A 7,361-nucleotide genomic window follows, 5' to 3' on the forward strand; every position below is an offset into this window, starting at 1 on the left:
CTTGTTTCTATTTCTAGAGCATGTGCACAAAGTGGCTTCTGTTAGATGCAACACTGACATGTAGACATTATGCTGATGAATGAAGACAAAATGAAGTCAATGAACACAACGTCATGGATGAGGCTGAGGATACAGCTTCTGGGACAGGAATGGTCTGACAGAAGGCAACGCTCAAATATTTTGTAAATATCGACAACAACAAAGTTGCCTTCCACAGACGCCACAGTCAAACACACACTGACTAAACTGGGTTTATCACTGCCTTGCACTGAATCATCAACTGAATCATCAGCTGACACAAATGTGGTAGTTGAAGCCCTTGCTACCTCAGAGCAATACACAAATAGAAATAAAACACATCCCATAATGCTGGATTCAACAAGCATTCATATTTGAGCAAGGTGGCGGAAGTGATAATTAGACTGGGACTAAAAACAGAATTGTTGTGCTGCTACAAAACTACGAACATGCATATTATATTGATGTATGTACATATGTTTGTCTGTAAACCACCTGTAAGTGTATTGAAGTTTGTAGGTGGGCCACTGCACTCCAACCAGGCCATGCATTATTCTTATACCAAAATTCTATTTAAAAGAACTGTGTGGAGCTCAGTAAGAGGGATATATTTATGAAACATTAATTTTATGACAGACAAAATGTGTTCAGCAAACTATTTTTCACCAATGACCCCTGACCTAGATGGCACGTCATGGGAATAAGATTATTAAAGGCTAGTGGGGCTTAAGTCGTCTAGGCCAAGCTCAAGTGCTAAGAGACACAACAACACATGCACACACACTTATACGCCACTGAATGCATGCAAGACAGCAGATGGAGACGCGTGTTGATGCACTGACACAGACCAAATGTACTCCTTCAGAGCTTTTAGCAGTGAAATGAATCTGAGTGTGCGCCGCTGCCCTCTCACAAAAGTTAAAACTGGTTTGGACTGAGGCGTACTTTAAGTATAGAGGCCTCTGGGAATTGCCTCCATGCAGAGGCAAGAGGAACTACTTACTGCACAACTTCTCCTGCTTGCCACATAAGCACCTCTTGAGCTGTAATTTATGGGCAGATTGTAAAGCACTTTGTGAAGTTTCACACTAATGCCTGGCAGGTTATTCTGCCAAAGAGTAACAATGTCACACTCATGAGAAATTGCACCTGGTAATATATAGCAGAGATTATTCAAGCTGTGCAAGACTCGAGTGAGCTGTAACTCTGTCTGTGTGTGTGTGTGTGCGTGTGTGTGTGTGTGTGTGTGTGTGTGTGTGTGTGTGTGTGTGTGTGTGTCTGTCTGTCAGTGAGTGACATGCATTCACTCACAAACTAGCTCTGATGCTTCTAGCTGAGTGACCCCTGAATAACTACAAATGCATATTGTTCTGTCACATGAATATGTACCCTTTAAATATGTGAAAGCAATATATTTTGATGTTACTGTCACATTCAGTGTGCTGTTACGAGAAGCATTACATAACTACACCTACACAAGCCATGAATTTACCAGAGATGCTCGGCCGCGCATTGGCACACAACGACAGGCACACGCAAACACGTGTGTACATACGACACCTAACCTGGATACACACACGCACGCAGGCATAAAATATTCATAAAAGCAAGCACACTCCGCATACATGTCAACACATGCACACAAACATACTTAAAGGGGCTACTAGTCCCAGGGCAGAGATCCTGACTCCCAGGCTGATTTGTCTCCAAACCATCTGTCACCATCTGAGCCTCCACAGGCATTTCCCCTTTTGTACAAGAACACCTCAACACACGCACACTTTCACTGGAACCTGTCCCATGTTACAGCAAAATAGGGACGCTGTACATGTGTGTGGCTGTGTGTCTTTATGTTGAGTGTTTGTTGTGCATGTACACTGTGTCTATTTTTGGTTCCTAAGCACATGTTAACGCCCTGCAGCAGCATAGTGTGTTTGTGTTTTCAAAACACTAATTTTGCCTCCCTTAGATTGTAATTTAGAAGCATAAATTGGTATTGAGATGCAGAGCATTCACTCATGCACAAATATGCAAATAAATTTCATACATAATTTAAAATGCAACATGAAAAGGACACAAATTCCCTCTGATAAACAAGTCGAAGGACAGGGGGCAATGCTCTCTCCTTCATTTTGCTGCTACAGGGAAGAGGAGGAATTCCTAATTTATTTAAAAGGTCAAATGTTTCACAGGCAAAACCTGTTTTTCCATTTTTGCTTAGGTTTTGTTTCTCCCAGGGTCCTTAAATGCAGCTTTACCTGGTTTAAGTGACAAGGGGCTGCACAAAGTTAGACCAAATTAGTTTATGCATCCTCATCAATGGTGGGACTGTTCTGCTTTTGTCCTGCTCTGTTGTGTGCTGCTCAGCTCTGTACCATTTGCATTCACTTGTTCTCTCAAGACCTTGTTCCTTCAGATGATTTAATTGGCTCAAAAACTGTTTACACAGACGCGCATTTCACCTTCCATTCCCTGTAGATGTATTTGTAGAGTAGTAAACAACTTCAGCTGACAATCTGGAAGAGGCTTTTTTTTATCATTTGCTACGCTGTTTACAACTCGCTGGGAAGTGTCATCCCTCACTCAAAACATAATTAAAGACTTGGAATGATCAGGAAGCTGCAGCATTTTAAATTATAGATCAGATTAGTTGTCAGTAAACTCGTTAAATCACTGCTCTTACCTGGCAAAAAACTGACACTGTCTTTCAACCAATCAAATTGTTCTGGATAAGCCATGGCGAGTCAGTCCGGCACAGTCAGATCCACCTCAAATGTGTTGCTTTCATGTCAAATTGCACTCCTGATAAATCCATTATGCACCCCAATTTTCTTTCAACAAAAAAGGAAACAGCGCCCCTGCCCGAGCCATGATTGCTGAATTATGAGCCAATGATTCCCTGGAGGGGCGACACTTCAGTGAAGTCATCGAATTGACAAATCAGGTCAGATTCAGGACCCTCTGCAGCTCCCAATGAGCTGCTACTACTATTGCTAGCCTGCTGCTGCTATGACTCTCCCTGCCTGCACGCTCTGATAACTCCCAATGTGAGATGCACAGGGCACGAAAAAGTGCCTACGCCAGCAGCCCGGTACAAGGCACGGCCAGACAGCTTAAGCCCGGACCCATCCCATTTCACTTTGGTTGTTTGTTTAACTCGGTTTGACCGAGTTGTTCCGAACTGAGCACCCTTTGACCTTTACTGTCCTCCTCCCACTTGTCGATCTGTCAACAGAGCCACAAAAAACAACAGAGTGTGTAAGTGTCCTCTGTGTTCCAACATTCTATGGGATAGTGTTTGTGTCCTGACTGCTTTGTCAAACACACACCTCACATACACACACACACACACACACACACATAAAAACTGTCACCAACTGATGCCAGCATGTGCGGATATCAACTTTGGTGTCAAGTGCTACACCACCAGGCACCCTGTCACTGCCTCTTTCGCAAGGCAAATCAGAGAGAGGAAGACAGTATGACGGAGGAGATAAGATGGAAGAAAGAGAAAGAAACAGCTGGTCCAGTCAGCGGCTGTGACAGAGTCTGGCCACTTGCCGATTGCTAAAGGGACATTCAGCGGTGGCAGCCACGGACAGGCTCTGTGCTGAGGGCAAACACACACTAACACTAGCACTGGGCTGTCAGGATCACATTGTACAGTATTTTCCCCTTAAAGAGAGCATGAGAGTGGATAGAGGGTGCCAGGGAAATTATAATGTACACCTCTGCCTTGGCTTTGGGCCAAATTAAAATATGTTTGTTTTGGGAGACTAAAGAAAATTATACCTTTTAGCTGCCAGTAATGTCTCTGACTTTGTCTGTGTTGATCTGCTTCTCTGTCAGACTGTAAAGAACATTGTTGACTGTGATGCATAATCTAGGCCTCTTGCACAGTGAAACCGATGCTTTTTATAAAGAAATGGGCACATATGGCCGTATCATTGGTAAACTATGAAATGACTAAAAATGTGATGATTTGAAACTTATTTGTGTCACTCATGATAGCAAACTGAATAAGTTAGATTTTACTACTACTTGTTTGCTTTGCTGTAGACACAGACAACAGTTTCCAATCCAGGAAATGTGACATTCTTTCACAGGAGTGATAGAGAGAAGAATATATGATGCTAAAGCTACTTTAGCTTTATGGGGAAGAGAAAATGTGTTTGATGGTTAAGAGACTTGCACAGCAGACACACCCCTACACAAGCAATGTGGGATATAAATACGTATGACACCTTCATGGGGGTCACCCAGGCTTTCTCACTATCTGTCTTTCCCTCTCTCGGCCAAATGCAAACACATGCAGAGGAGAAACACAGAAGCTCTGGAAGTGGGGAGCTGCAGGGGCAGCTGCAGACTAAATAGAGAAAGAGACAACTAGAATTATGGCAGTTAAAGCTCATTTGGCTATGCTAACCATTCCACCCTTTAAAAGCATCAATACAGCACCCTGCACATGGCTAATGGCCGGCTACATCATTATTGTCAAAAGACCAATGCTTGTTAGTAAGAGTAATAATAATTCCTCTAAAGTATTTTATTGCAAAGTACAGGCTGCTACTGTGTTCTTTGGAGGTGTGATGATTAGAAACATCAAAATCACCAAAAAGCCAGAGACATTTGTGAAAGGGAGACATCCAGTTCACACACCGGTTTCAAGTCTCTGAACTATCACTATCGAGGGAAAGTATCTGCTGTTTCTATCTCCTCATGTGGTAACAGAACAGATGAATATAGCAGGGAAGGACGACTCTGGGAGGTACAGAGAGATCAGGGAAGTAATCTAAATGAGATCACTTCAGTCCTGAGGACAGAGAGTGTGTGTCAATGTCTGAAAAAGAGTGTGTACATGTGTGTACATGTGTGTCCATGTGGACGTGCACAGCAGTGTGCCTGCGATAAAAACACATCAAAGTAAAGGGTAACCTAAAACGAAAAAGTCCCTGACGTGTCTCTTTGTGGATGTAAAATGAAATCTCACTGGGAAAAACTCACAATGTTTTACTATTTCTGCCTTATGAAGAATCAGGCAGGGCCCAAATGTTATTCAATAAACTAATAAGAAAAGGAAAGATGCTTTTAAATGCCATTTGAGATACCAGAATTTTGTTAAGTGGTGACTGACAGACCAATGTTGTCCATCCATTTTCCACCACTTATCCTGGTCTAGATCTTCTACTGCACACTTAGTAGAATAGCCCAGACATCCTTTCCCCAGCCACATCCTCCACCTCCTCCTGGGGCATTTGCAGGCTACATGAGATGCGTTATCCCTCAAGCATGTTCTGGGTCTGCTACTAGGTCTGCTTCTAGTTAGAAAAGCCTGAAATACTATCATAAGCAAATCAAGAGGCCTCCGAGTCTCCTTTCAGTGAAAAAAAAGCACTGGTAATATCCAAACAATGCCAAAAAACAGAGTAATTTAACAGTTTACTTACAACCACGGTTTTGCTAGTTAGCTAACAACTATACAAACCAACACAAGCAGATGGATGAATTAATTATGAACAATGGGTGAGACAAAAGTATCAGTGTAATTTCAGCTGCCGTACTCACAGAGGACAGCACCTGTCGATAGCGATTTCCACAAAACAAATACTGATGTATGACTGACGTATGACTGACGTATGACAATCAGATTTCTTCAATGCATTTCCACTTAACTTTAAATATCCAATTAAATACATTAAATGGGGTCAAACCCACTAATCTTTTCAGTAAGTTTAAGCCCAAAAGCCATCTAACTCTGGATGCAAATCTAAATGCAATCATTTTCATTTGGTGAGTCCATAAAGTTCATTAGAGTAGGTAATGGTTGGTTGTGTAGAATTTCTGAGTTTCATCACCATGACACCCTCATTGCAAATCCACCTGTTGATCCCATGCTTCATCTAACCTTCAGTGCTGAAGAGAACAAATATATATAAATGTCATGTTTTGAATCATTTATTTGGAGTGTCACTGTGCAGTTTAAAGCACTCAAAAGTACTTGTTGAGAGATTAGATACTCATTGTGCTTTGGAGCTAGACTTTTTTTTTCTTTCACAAGTATAACCTGTGGGTGGACACATAAGTCTGGTCATTGTTGAAATAATTCCTGACTCACATAGATGCTTGCATGGGTTTTACAAACTGTCCACAAAGCCATAAAAGAATAAAACTCAGGAAGAATTAATACTTTCTGAAATCTTTAAATCTTTAAAGCAAAATGTAATGTACTGTTTTCTGCAGCCGACACCATCATGAAACGAAACAAAGGCCTCTATGAATTAAAAATAAAGTTAGTCAGTAGTTCATTGTGTCCCTGCAACCCATCTCCTGGTCTGAGCCAAATTTTGAAAAAAATGCAGCTTTCTCACACATTCATTCAGAGAGAATTTGCTGGGGGAGTGAGCTGTGGAAAAATAACACACCAACACAACAGACACAATAAACTCTACCAAAAATGTGTAAATACAAATAAAACCGCTACACAGATTTGATAAAAACCAGTTCAGATGTACCGCAGGAAATAACACAGTGTAAGTCGAGAATACTGCATGTCTCAGTCAACATGCAGAAGTCGATAAAGCCATGAAGCTAACCTGCACAAGACAACTGATCCGCTGGTCGAGAATAAACATTCCTCAGTCCTGCTATCAACACTATAAAGCACATTAAAGAAGGCTCTGCCATATGGTATTAGTTTCAGTGCCCAAGGGCTAACATCTGTATGCAGACAGCATCCACATCCAGACTGAAGAGACAATGTTTCTTTTTTTCTTTTTTCAAAACTGAGAGGAGTCTTTTCATAGACTTGCCATTTCAGTGGGAAGCAGTCAGACATTAAGAGAATGACAGGCAACCCTGCAGGGCACTCTGTGACTATTTGTTTATGTTAGCAGCTGTGTGTGTGTGTGTGTGTGTGTGTGTGTGTGTGTCTGTGTGTGTGTGTGTCTTTCTGTCTATGTAGATTTGCGTGGTCAGTTATTGGCGCACGAGGAGCCACAGCCTTAGTGGATGAATTTCTGTACTGTCAGACCACTTTAGACACGTTACGCTAAGTGATGAAAGACAAGATTACAGATTGTGTAATTATAACCATGATGAAGTAACTTTATTCATCTTTATCCACTTTTCAATAAGAGCTCAGTGTTTTATTTATTCTATGAATATCTATGGGGGATATCCTCAAGGGATGAAGAGTCACATACCTACTAAAGCGTTCACACCCATAGACTAATTTATAAATCTCAATCTCTTGGTTATTTCATTGGAGCTACTGGGTTTAAGTATCCTGCTAAATTCAAAGTTGTTCAATTTAAACCCAAGAGCCTCCACTCACCTGGTACTCA

The sequence above is a fragment of the Scomber japonicus genome, chromosome 17 (assembly GCF_027409825.1).
Source record: "Scomber japonicus isolate fScoJap1 chromosome 17, fScoJap1.pri, whole genome shotgun sequence".
In the NCBI taxonomy this organism is placed as follows: Eukaryota; Metazoa; Chordata; class Actinopteri; order Scombriformes; family Scombridae; genus Scomber; species Scomber japonicus.